General features: G+C 46.7%; 1 protein-coding gene and 1 long non-coding RNA gene across 13 annotated transcripts in view; one reads left to right on the top strand and one right to left on the bottom strand.

The window, feature by feature from the left end:
• The window catches only part of LOC119966444 (sickle tail protein homolog), a 764,531-nt gene that overhangs the window by 462,009 nt on the left and 288,875 nt on the right, over positions 1 to 13,647 (top strand). The window lies entirely within an intron of this gene.
• LOC119966445 lies at positions 5,219 to 8,653 on the bottom strand. Its single transcript, XR_005460770.1, has 3 exons — positions 8,359 to 8,653; positions 7,875 to 7,985; positions 5,219 to 7,165 (listed from the first exon to the last, which is right to left on the bottom strand). It is a non-coding gene; the product is annotated as an uncharacterized LOC119966445 (long non-coding RNA).

The following is a 13,647-nucleotide window of genomic DNA, read 5'->3' on the forward strand; positions in this document are numbered from 1 at the left end:
GGTGCTACACGCGAAAAAGATCAAATTTGGAATGCTGCAACCGGCGCGCTTGTGGGTCACCTACAAGGACCAACATCATTATTTCGAGTCCCCAGAGGAGGCCTGGACCTTTGTACAAGAGGAAAAGTTGGACACGAACTAAAACCTGGGAGCACCGGCGGTCGTAGCCGCCGGGGGACTCTTGATTGAGCAAGTGGCCCTTTTCTTTTTCAGGCCAGGTCGGAACTGGGTAACAGTTTCGTGGATTGTTTGGGGTGTTTTTTCTCGAACGGTTGACTTTTCTGAATATTTTGAAGGTTTCGAGTTGTTGGGTGTTTCTGTATATTTGTACTGTTGAAATCTCTATTGTGGGTCGTTGGCTTCTTATGGGGTGTTTCTTCCCGTTTCCAATTTCCCTTAGTTATTTACCCCTCTTACCCTTTTTCTTTGGGTGCTTGGGGGGGTTTTTTTTGTTCTTTTTTTTTTGCTTTTCGGGTTATGGTTATCTGCGGTTATTTATACTGTTTGATGGAGGGTGATGGTTGGGCACACTGTTAGTTGATAGCTAGTTAATTATTTCGTTATTTAAGTATGTAGTTAAGTATTTATGTATTTAGTTGCCATTGGGTATTTATATCGTTAAGTTGGGGAGACGGGGCGGGGGGGAGCGGGTTGATTATGCGGGTCTTCCTCGGGGGTTTTAAGGGGATCTTTCACGGGCGCAGATGGGGTGAACCGGGAGGAGTCGGAATGTGGCAGGAGCAGCCGGGTCAGCGGAGACCAGCTGACTCTCGGGAGTACGATGTGGGGTACATCGCGGCTAGGAGGGGTCCTAGCCAGGGGGGGGGGGGGGGGGGGGGGGGGGGGGAAGGGGGGGGGAGCTGGGGGGGGACACCGGGTTGCTGCTGGAAAGACCAGGGACGAGAAGGGGAGAGCCGGGGGGGTGGGGGGGGGGGGGGGGGGGGGGGGGGGCCATCGCTATGGGAAGCGGGTCAGAAAAGAAGGGATGACCCGGGGCGAGCAAGGGACAAGACATGGCTAATCGACAGGGAGTAGGGACGGGTCGCTCTGCGACCCGATTGATCACGTGGAACGTAAGGGGGCTGAATGGGCCGGTCAAAAGATCAAGGGTCTTCTCACACCTGAAGGGACTGAAGGCTGATGTAGCAATGCTGCAGGAGACTCATTTGAGGGTAGCAGATCAGGTCCGCCTGAGAAGGGGGTGGGTGGGACAGGTGTTCCACTCAGGCTTGGATATCAAGAACCGGGGGGTGGCGATTTTGGTGGGAAAGAGGGTGTCGTTTGTGGCGGCAGAGGTGGTGGCAGACAAGGAGGGCAGGTACGTGATGGTGAGGGGTAGGCTGCAGGGAGAGAATGTGGTACTGGTAAATGTGTATGCCCCGAACTGGGACGACGCGGGTTTTATGAGGCGCCTGCTGGGCCTCATCCCGGGACTGGAGGCAGGGGGCCTGATCATGGGAGGGGACTTTAATACGGTGTTAGACCCTGGGCTGGATAGATCGAGTTCCAGGACGAATAGGAGGCCGGCAGCGGCAGAGGTGTTAAGGGGGTTCATGGAGCAGATGGGAGGGGTAGACCATGGAGATTTGGTAGGCCTAGGGCGAGGGAGTATTCTTTTTTCTCCCACGTCCACAGAGTGTACTCTAGGATCGATTTTTTCGTATTGAACAGGGGGCTGATACCGAGAGTGCAGGACACGGAGTACTCGGCCATTGCGATATCGGACCATGCACCACATTGGGTGGACGTGGACATGGGGGAGGCGCGGGACCAACGCCCGTTGTGGCGCCTGGATGTAGGGCTGTTGGCGGACGAAGAGGTGTGCAGAAGGGTGAGAACGGGCATTGAGAACTATCTGGGTACGAATGACACAGGTGAGGTGCAGGTGGGGACGGTTTGGGAGGCCTTGAAAGCAGTGATTAGAGGAGAGCTGATCTCCATAAGGGCACACAGAGAGAGGAAGGAGAGGCAGGAAAGGGAGAGGCTGGTGGGGGAGCTCCTAGAAGTAGATAGGAAATATGCGGCGGCACCAGAGGAGGGGCTATTAAGGGAGCGGCGTAGCTTGCAGGCCAGGTTCGACCTACTGACCACTAGGAAGGCGGAAATGCAGTGGAGAAGGGCGCAGGGTGCGGCGTATGAGTACGGGGAAAAGGCGAGCAGGATGCTGGCACACCAGCTTCGTAAGCGAGATGCAGCCAGAGAGATTGGGGGAGTGAGAGAGAGGGGTGGGGACGTAGTGCAGAAGGGGCAAGAGGTGAATAGGGTCTTTAGGGACTTCTATAGGGAATTGTATAGGTCTGAACCGCCAAAGAGGAGAGGAATTGTATAGGTCTGAACCGCCGAAGAGGAGAGGGGGAATGAAGAACTTTCTCGACAAATTGGGGTTCCCAAAGGTACAGGAGGAGCTGGTGGAAGGGTTGGGGGCGCCGATAGAGCTGCAGGAGCTAATTAAAGGGATAGGCCAGATGCAGGCGGGGAAGGCGCCGGGGCCGGATGGGTTCCCGGTGGAGTTTTACAGGAAATTTGTGGACTTGGTGGGTCCAGTGCTGGTGCGAACCTTTAATGAGGCGCGCGAGGGGGGGGTTCTGCCCCCAACAATGTCGCAGGCCCTGATCTCCTTGATTTTGAAGCGGGACAAGGACCCGGTCCAGTGCGGGTCCTACAGGCCCATCTCCCTCCTGAATGTTGACGCCAAGCTGTTAGCAAAGGTCCTGGCAACCAGGATAGAGGACTGTGTGCCAGGGGTAGTCCATGAAGACCAGACGGGGTTCGTGAAGGGACGCCAACTTAACACAAATGTCCGGAGATTGTTAAATGTGATTATGATGCCAGCAGTGGAAGGGGAGGCGGAGATAGTGGTAGCGCTGGACGCGGAGAAGGCATTTGACAGGGTGGAGTGGGAATATTTGTGGGAGACGTTGGAAAGGTTTGGGTTTGGGGAGGGATTTATCAAGTGGGTAAAACTGCTCTATTCAGCTCCGATGGCAAGTGTGGTAACAAACGGGAGGAGGTCAGAATATTTTGGGCTCCATCGAGGTACTAGGCAGGGATGTCCCCTATCTCCCTTACTCTTTGCATTAGCGATTGAGCCGTTGGCGATGGCACTGAGGGGTTCAGGGGGGTGGAGAGGACTGACAAGGGGAGGGGAGGAACATCGGGTCTCGCTCTATGCGGATGATTTGTTGTTGTATGTGGCAGACCCGGAGGGGGGAATGCCGGAGGTAATGGGGATACTAGCGGAGTTCGGGGACTTTTCGGGATATAAATTAAATCTGGGGAAAAGTGAGGTCTTTGTAATACACCCGGGAGACCAAGGGGAGGGAATTGGGAGGCTCCCCTTCAAAAGAGCAGTTAAAAGTTTTAGGTATTTGGGGGTGCAGGTGGCAAAGAACTGGGGGACCCTCCACAAGTTGAACTTTTCCAGACTGGTGGAACAGATGGAGGAGGAGTTTAAGAGGTGGGACATGGTGCCGCTGTCGCTGGCAGGGAGGGTGCAGTCAGTTAAAATGACGGTCCTCCCGAGGTTCTTGTTTTTGTTCCAGTGTCTGCCCATCTTCCTCCCCAGGGCCTTTTTCAAGAAGGTAACGAGTAGTATCATGGGGTATGTGTGGGCACATGGCACCCCGAGAGTTAGAAGGGTCTTTTTGGAGCGGAGTAGGGATAGTGGAGGGCTGGCGTTACCCAACCTTTCAGGATATTACTGGGCGGCAAATACATCGATGGTACGAAAGTGGATGATGGAAGGGGAGGGGGCAGCCTGGAAGCGCATGGAGAGGGCGTCCTGTGGCAACACAAGCCTGGGGGCCCTAGTAACGGCACCATGGCCGCTCCCTCCCACGAGGTATACCACGAGCCCGGTGGTGGCGGCCACCCTCAAGATCTAGGGGCAGTGGAGGCGACACGGGGGGAAGTGGGAGGTCTGATAGGGGCACCACTAAGAGGGAACCACAGATTTGCGCCGGGAAACACAGGAGGGGGATTCCAGAGCTGGCAGAGGGCGGGTATTAGACAACTGAGGGACTTGTTTATAGAGGGGAGGTTTGCGAGCCTGGGAGAGCTGGAGGAGAAATTTGGGCTCCCCCCGGGGAACACGTTCAGGTACCTCCAAGTGAAGGCATTTGCCAGACGACAGGTAGCGGGGTTCCCCGCGCTCCCCGACAGGGGGATGAGTGATAGGGTGCTATCAGGGGTCTGGGTCGGGGAGGGGAAGATCTCGGACATCTATAAGATTATGCAGGAGGTGGAGGAGGTACCAGTAGAGGAGCTGAAAGATAAGTGGGAGTTAGAGCTGGGGGAACAGATAGAGGACGGGACATGGGCAGACGCCCTGGAGAGGGTCAACTCGTTGTCGTCATGTGCGAGACTAAGTCTCATTCAATTTAAGGTACTGCATAGAGCCCACATGACGGGGACAAGGATGAGTCGGTTTTTCGGGGGTGAAGACAGGTGTATTAGATGTTCGGGAAGCCCTGCGAATCATGCACATATGTTTTGGGCATGTCCGGCACTGGAGGAGTTCTGGAAGGGGGTGGCAGGGACGGTGTCGAGAGTGGTGGGGTCCAGGGTCAAGCCAGGATGGGGACTTGCGATCTTCGGGGTTGGGGTGGAACCGGGGGTACAGGAGGCGAGGGAGGCTGGAATATTAGCCTTTGCGTCCTTGGTGGCTCGGAGGAGGATCCTGATTCAGTGGAGGGACGAAAGGCCTCCGAGTGTTAACACCTGGTTAAACGACATGGCAAACTTCATCCAATTGGAAAGGATCAAATTCGCCCTGAGAGGGTCGGTGCAGGGGTTTTTCAGGCGATGGCAACCCTTCCTAGACCTCTTGGATCAGAGATAGAAACTGAGGCCGTGACAGCAGCAACCCGGGAGGGGAGGGGAGGGCGGGAGGGAGGGGGGCGGAGGGGGGGGGGGAGGGGGGACAAAGACGAAGGAAGTACGGTAGCGGTGGTGGCACGGGCAAGGCCTGCCCGAGGACGCTGCTAGAAATGATAAGGTGGTCTGACTGTCGGTTCGCCGGGGGGGGGGGGGGAGGGGGGGGGGGGACGCGCGAGTAGGGGGGGGGGGGGGGGACTTTTTTCTTTTTCTTGTTAAGTAGGGGGGTTTGACTTTGTTTTGTTATAATTTAAATGTAAATGTAGGGGGGGTTAAAATGTTTGTATTTTGAAAAATTTCTTCAATAAAAATTATTTAAAAAAAAAAAAGATTCTATGAAATAAGCTGATGTAATGGAGAATAATATAGAACCATAGAATCCCTACAGAGCAGAAGGAGGCCATTCAGCCCATCGAGCCTGCACCGACACTCCGAAAGAGCACCCTACCTAGGCCCACTACCACAAACCTAACCCCATAGCCTCACCTGTTCATCCCTTGACACTGTGGGGCAATTTAGCACGTCCAATTCGTTTAATCTGCCAACCACGCCAACCCAGGGAGAGCGTGCAAACTCCAGATAGACAGTCACCAAGGCCGGAATTGTACTCTGGTGCCTGGTGCTGTGAGGCAGCAGTGCTAACCACTGCCACCTAACATGTGCTTTATAATTGAATGACATTATGATAGTAACTTCATATGTAACCAGTAATGTGTTTAAGGAAATGGAAAATTTGCCCGTAACTTCAGGCTGCCAATTTTAATAGAGAAAACTGCGCACTTATCTGCGCTCCGAGGATGCGTCCAACTTTCCTGTCCCTGCAGCAGGCTTGGACTTCAAGCGCCCTGTTCTGCTCAGACTCCAGCACGGTGCAGGAGGAATGCAGCCCCACCCTCTTATGACACAGCCAGTTGGGAACGCCCATTGAGGGCAGGCATTTAAACAACAGATTTAAATTGAAGAGAACAGGTGATAATTTTAACAAGTGTTTTAAAGGTTTTTAGAAGTTTTTAAAATAGTTTTTTTGCTCTTTTTGTTAAACAGGTAGTCATGTTGTTGATTCGTATAAAGTAGTTTTTAATTTTATTTTTTATGATTAAAGGTGATCATTTATAGGCGAACATAGGTTAGGTTATTTGTTTTAAATCTGGGAAACTATTTAAATCTGCACTGTACTATGTAACTATACATTTGGCATACTTAAAATTTTTCCCATGTTTTAATTTAAATTATGGTCATAACATTTTAAAAGCATCCCAAGCTTTTTACTGTCACTGTCCTTACAGAATCACTGCAGTTGGCTGATCGGGTCTGCGCCAACACTCCGAAAAGTACCCTGCCCACACCTTCACCCTATCCCCACAAGCCCATCTAACCACTGGACACTAAGGGTCAATTTAGCAAGGCCAATCCACCTAACCTGCACATCTTTGGACTGTAGGAGGAAAACGAAGCAACCAGAGGAAATGGCGGCGGAATAGTGCATGTTCTCCCCGTGTTTGCGTATTGGCCAGTCTAAGTTGCCCTTTGGTGTCCAGTGATGTACAGGTTAGTTTCCGGTGATAGGACGGGAGAGTGGACCTAGTTGGGATGCTCTTTCAAAGGGCTGGTGCAGACATGATGGGCTACATGGCCCACTTCTGCACTGTAGGAACTCTATGGTGCTCGGAAACTCATGCAGACATGGCGAGAATGTGCAAACACCGCGCATTCACCCAACATCCAAATTGAACACTGGTCCCTGGTGTTGTGAGGCAGCAGTGCTAACTAGTGTGGCATCCTGTTATCGTGTTAAATACATTTCTGCCTTGTTTACTTCAATTATATTATTCATTTTTATTTATCTCATAATTAAATATTGTGTTTCGATGTTTCAGTAAGACATTTGTCAAAGCTTGTTAAATTTAATGTGAAACATTTATTAACAAAAATAATTTTATACGTAACTTGGAAACCAGTTAACATTTAACTTAACGCTCAAGTTGATCAGCTGAACAATTACATAAAACTACATCAATCATCACAAATTTCTTGCAGTAAAATATATTTCTCACCTAAACACAACGGTTAATAAAATATATTTTTCCACATAAGCACAACTGTACTGCCTATGCGAAAAGGGGAGGGAGGGGAGGGTTTTGGCATGTCAGTTGTTAATGTTACAAGCTCAACGTCCAAAAGTAGCAGCTTCAGCAGCGCAGTGTCCTGGCACATCTCTCCTCTGACATCATTTTGGGATGTCCTTTGGCAGTTATACCCTTAGGTGTGGGTGGTTGATTCACAGAAATATCTGTCAGAGAGATAGTTCACATTAGCTTACAGGAGGCTTGCATATATCTTCTAAGGCATTAAACTTTGTTAAAACATTTGATGTAATCACTGAGGTTTGTAAAGATGAACATTATATCGGGTAAACTCTGAAACAACACAGCTTAAAATATATTGCAAAATCCAAATGTACTTTAGCTCTGAATCAGTTGGGAGGACAGGCGAGTAACATTAGTGTCCCTGAAGGAGTCAATAGCACCAGTATCGAGGCCATGATCATCTGAAACCAACTCTGTTGGGCCACCCATATGCTTAGGATGCCAGAGTCCCGACTGCCAAAGCAAATATTCTTCACCCAGCTCAAGGAAGGATCCGAACAAGAGGAGGACAAAGTAAGCTCTTCAAAGACAGTTTGAAGGCCTACCTCAATAAAGGGCTTTCAGAGCACTGCTCTGAAATTGACCTGAGGAAGGAGCAGTGCTCCGAAAGCTAGTGATTTGAAACAAACCTTTTGGATTTTAACCTGGTGTTGTAAGACTTCTTACTGTGCTCACTCCTGTCCAATGTCAGCATCTCCACATCTCAATAAATGGAACATAGACGTCAATGCCTGGGAAACATTTGCTCAAAAGAGACCTACTTGGAGGATCCTCCTGGTTGAAGGGTCACAATTCTTTGAGAACACCCGGCAGCAAGAGGAGGCCTGGAAAAGGAGCTTGAGAAAGGAATACCTGCGACTTCGCGTCCAAGGACCGATCTCACCTTGGAAGCTCCTGCCAAGTGAGTGATTGAAGATTTGGCTCTAGGATCAGGCTCATCAGCCACGCAAGGACGCACAGAATCTGTGACCAGTAACACGGAGTATCTTAGGTGGATAATCATACTTAATAGCAAGTGATCACCTCATTCTATCCATTACAGTTCCTTTAATGGAATTAACTTCCTCACGGCAAACTAAGGTTTAAAAATAAATCAGTATTTCATCTTCTGTGACTCCGAACTCACTTTATAGTGTAAAGTACTCTTTTAATGGAATTAGCAGCCTCATGATAAACCAAAATTTTAAAAAAAAACTTCTTTTCACTTTATTTGCATTTTAAACATATTTATAAATGCTAAGGACTAATAATACGAAACCTTAACCTACCAACAAAAATGTCGCTGGATGTCTCCTGTCTCTGCTAGACTGTAAAATAAAAAGGCGTAAAAACTCACCTGAAATCCGGGCAAGTGGCCCAAGTTAGCGCTGTCGCTGGATTTTTTATTTCAACAGCTCCAGCACAGCGCAGGGGGAAAACAGGCAGACAAATCGGCTGGGAGTTTAAACGCCACACGTTTCCAGCGCACATGCCTGTACGCTCGTACTTCTGGGTCATCACGCTGCGCACCAGCGACTTAAGTCGTGAATGCTACAGGAATTAAAGGGCCAGTATGTGTGTTACTTCTGGTGCTTTATTCTCTCATTTTGAGCCTCTGAGACAATTTCCCTAGATTCCATAAAAATGTTGGAATCTGGTATTTCCTGGGTGGAGCTATAAGCTGGCATGTGATTTAGCTGACAGCTGTTATACTTCTGCTTTCCTATATGCCTCCAGGCTCTATATACATGCACAATGGGAGGCTTCTGTACTGGGAGTGTACATGCTAAATGTCATTGTACTGAATTAAGCATTAGTTTAGATTTCATTTAAAAATCAGCAGAAGTAGTTGTAGTGTAGTGACATTAAATTGTAACAATTTCTAACTAATCCCTTATCATGATTAGAGCACAAAAGTTCTGTTTTTACCACTGCACAGTGTTGCATGACACGCACACTTTTGATTTCCCACTCCCTCTAGTATCTGATTACTCATGAGAATGGATTAGTATCAGTTATTTTCCAGCGTTTAATTTGTTTACTATATAAACTGCAGAATCCATCCACATACTATACTGAAGGAATGTTAATAGGCTGGTAGTAAGTAGCATTTCTCTCTTTTGAGGTTGCAATTTAAAAAAAAAAGTGCTGCTATGAGTATCTTTGCAAGTATGACCCTCAGTTAATGCAAAACTTGTGTGCAACCTTTACTGTTTGAACTGAAAATTGAACTTGCCTGCCCGGTGTTTGTTTTAGCTGTCTGTGTTCATATATCATCTGTATGGTATAAGAGCTGTGTAGTCTAGCAAAGCAATAATGGAGCCCAGCACCTTGAAATGCCCAAATTTAGAAATGCCTCAGACATTTTTTGTAGTTTTTCATAATCTTCATCATGAAACTCAAGCAGACCTGAAACTTTCCCCTGCATTTTGATACTGAAGTGGATCTTAATTCTGTTTCTCTACTTTAAAGATGCATTCATCTCTTTACATTGGTACCAGATTTCTATTAAATACCTAAGCATATAAAGTGGGAGTATTTTAAATAACTCTATTTTTGAAATTCCCCCAATAAAACTGCTGCTTATCCCATTGATTTTTTTTTATTAACTAAAGCTATGCTGCAAGTTCCTTTGTGTATCGAGTTTCTATGTGATGTTTAATATATTTCTAAAACACTTTCTCAACATTTGATTAAGCGAAGCAAAATGACACAGCATTTTTTCTGAAAAAGAATGGTGATTCTCACCATGAAAATCATGTTGATAGTTAATTATTTTTCTATAATCTAATCCTGTTCTGAAACATACATTTTGGTGGAAGGTGCATTGTAATTTCATTAAAATATGTGTAAAATAAATTAGGGTGCAAGCACCCTTTACTAAGTGGAAGTGAAGCTGCTGGGAGCCTGTTGTTTCCAGATGGTATTGTTTGCTCCCTCTATTAAATTGATTAAGTTGGATACTGAAACAATTTTCGGCATTTTCGGAATGTTTCTCTTACCCAAGATTTGTTGTCGTAATTTTCATTTTTGCCAATGTACAAAGACATCCTAAAGTGGTTCATAAAGACCTAAAGGAAAATGGGTGTAACATTACTTATGTCCAGCTTAAAATTCTTGAGGCAGGGTGATTTTCTAATTATGAGGATGACGAAAGCATGGTTTGCTTCATTTACATTATTTATGTCTACAATTTAATGGCCCAGATTTTTCTTTGTGGTGAAAGAACAACAGTTGTCAATCACCTTGCTGCTGCAGCTGTACACAGACATTTCAAGGGCCTGCCAATGGAGATTTCCTCTAATGTGATGACAGGATTTTCTGTTCACTTTCACGTCGGGCAGATTTGATGACAGGAACAGAAAATGTCACGAGGAGTCCAAAGTCACATCTCATGATGATGTGAAAGCATGGCGTGATTGTCCTTCCCTGTTCAGTGTTGGAAACATTGCTACTGTATAATACATTTACATGTAGTTATCAGGCTCCTACGAAGCTGTACTTCCATGGAAGCTCAGGTCAGTTCAGCACTCAGTGGGAAGATAGTCATGCTCTGCGTGCAACCCGAGTCATGCCGAAAGGTGTGCTGGGGATGCACCTGGGTGAATTGGTTTGCTTGCTTTGCCCTGGGGCAGCCTTTAAAAATGGCACCTTGGATCATCGAGTGTCTGAGTTCCTGGCAGAGCTGACACATCAGAGGTTGTCCCACCAGTAATACATTGTGGACCCATGACTTCCAGTTTCTTTTTCTATGTGCTGTACTATAGAACATAGAACAGTACAGCACAGAACAGGCCCTTCGGCCCTCGATGTTGTGCCGAGCAATGATCACCCTACTCAAACCCACGTATCCACCCTATACCCGTAACCCAACAAACCCCCCCCCCCCCCCCCCCCCCCACCCCTAACCTTACTTTTAAGGACACTACGGGCAATTTAGCATGGCCAATCCACCTAACCCGCACATCTTTGTTGGACTGTGGGAGGAAACCGGAGTGCCCGGAGGAAACCCACGCACACACTGGGAGGACGTGCAGACTCCGCACAGACAGTGACCCAGCCGGGAACCGAACCTGGGACCCTGGAGCTGTGAAGCATTTATGCTAACCACCATGCTACCGTGCTGCCCCTGACTGACCTTCACTATATGACGGAGAAAGTCCCTATTGCCGTTGGCAGCTTCAACAACACTTCCCATTCTAGATCAGTCTTTGCCGGTCTCGGAGAAAATCCTGGCCGCCCAGTGTCTTTTCCAGAATGTTGCCGTCCAGAAGGGCTCTACGGTATCTGTGAGTGGGAGATGTAACAACGAGTCTCTTCACCCATTCCAAGTGAAAATCCTTACTGAGCCACACAGAGTTCAAACCAGGAAATATAAATTAAAATGTAATGATGCCAAAAATCAAAAAGTTAATTGGGAAAATACAGATGGAATTTAAGAAGCAAGATGAGGAACAGACAGAAAAAATAAATTAATTACCTTCCCACTAATTTTTGCTTGAAGTATTAGGACTCCACACTTTCCCAGAGAGGTTGTTCAACAATGATCATTTGTGCCATTACAAGATAAATCTTTAGTGTACCAGCTCTTTTTTGTTTACATACAATCATGTAGCATTTACCGCACAGAAACAAACCATTTGTCTGAACAGACTTGTGCATATGTTTATGCCCTACACCACCTTTCTCTCATTTTATTCATCCACTTTGTTTAGCATATCCTTCTTTTCCTTTCTCCCTCCTGAAGTTGCCAGGCTTCCCCATTAAATGTATCTCTGCTATTCACCTCAATGAATAGTGAGCTTTATATTCTAACCATTCTTTGGGTAAAGAGGTTTATTCTGAATTCTGTATCTGATTTATTGGTCGCTATCTCATATTCTTAACCGCTCGTTTTGGACCCCTCCCGAACTCCTCCATTACCGTATTAGATCCTTTCTAATTTTAGAGATCTCTATAAGACTGACCTTCACCTTTTTTCCAGAGACAAGACCTACAACTTATTTGGTCTTTCTTGACAGATGTTGCCTCTCCGTTCTGGTATCTATCTCGCAGCATTTGCGCAGTGTGAAAATGTACGGGCCCCTTAACTGAGAGAACTAAGGAAACTGGAAATAGAACAATACCAAATTGTTTCACAAAACCACAAACTCTGTGACCAGAGGGGCAATGACAAACTCGACAGACGGAGGGCTTGGTTTGACTAAGTGAGAATCGCCAAGTATAGTGGTTAGGCAGGACATGCTGCCCAGTGAACGACTAAAGAACAATAATGTTAACACATGACAAAACAATTCATTGAGAATATTAAAACCTTGCAAGGCATTTTATTATGGAGCTCGTGGGAGAGTGCAATAAGTTCACATTTTTTCAGCCATTTCAATGCCAAGTCTGTTGGTGGGCATTGCAACAGCTTACCATTTGGGAGAGCATGGTATCTCCCATCTTGAATGGTGCATGTGCGTACTCCAGGAGTTAACAACAGATATCCTCCCGTAAAAGGGGTTGTGGGGATTATAAATACATACGGTAATATAAATTTGGACAGCATGGTGGGTGTAGTGGTTAGCACTGCTGCCTAAGGCGCTAAGGACCTGGGTTCGATCCTGGCTCTGGGTCACTATCCATGTATAGTTTGCACATTCTCCTCGTGTCTGCATGGGTTTCACCTCCACAACCTAAAGATGTGCAGGTAGTTGGATTGGCCACACGAATTGCCCCTAAATTGGAACAAAATAAAGAAAATAATATGAATTTAAGATGTGTTGGCAAGTGAAATCTTGCCTGCATTCCTGCAGCAAGAAGGAACAGCTTGCTAGCAACATGAAACGATTTCTGTTCTGAGGCTAGATTAATTTGTATTGAATTATTTTAAAGCTGGGCAAATCTTCAAATTCAGTGTATAATCTGTAATCTGAAGATGACATTGCTCGCTATATTTAAGCATTAATTTGACCCCTCAAAGTTCACAAGCACAAGAATGTAATTTGAATTTAAAGGTCATACTGTTTGGGCCTTGCTGTTTAATTTGTGTGTAATGCTGAATTTCTGCATGTTGCAGTGTTATATCAGATCTTTCTGTATGTGATTTTAAGTGTGTGAAACAGAATCCAGTTGTTTTTTTTTCCAGAAATTATGATCTAGAAATATGGTAAAATTTGATTTCTTCTTGACACGGTTGTAATCCACGTTAAGATAATTTTGAAAGTGGTATTATTTTGAATTTTTGCTGTGTATTTGATATGACATGAAGAAAATTCTGAGCTCCTGTAAAGACAGCACTCAGTGACAGGTCAGGGATAATCCCCCACCACTTCACCAATAATTTTTGAGATCGGCCATCGCAGCTTTAGAGGACTATATCTGCTTTGCTTCGAGAAACTCCTGTCACCCGGGGCGGCATGGTTAGCGCTGCGGCCTCATGGTGCCGAGGACATGTGTTCGATCCCAGCCCTGGGTCACTGTCCATGAGGAGTTTGCACATTCTTCCCGTGTCTGCGTGGATCTCACCCCCACAACCCTAAGATGTGCAGGGTAGGTGGATTGGCCATACTAAATTGCCCCTTAATTGGAAAAACGAATTGGGTACTATAAATTTATTATATACAAAAAAGAAACCATGTCAGGCGTCTTTGGCCTGCAGGTC

Source organism: Scyliorhinus canicula, chromosome 5 (assembly GCF_902713615.1).
Source record: "Scyliorhinus canicula chromosome 5, sScyCan1.1, whole genome shotgun sequence".
Classification (NCBI taxonomy): Eukaryota; Metazoa; Chordata; class Chondrichthyes; order Carcharhiniformes; family Scyliorhinidae; genus Scyliorhinus; species Scyliorhinus canicula.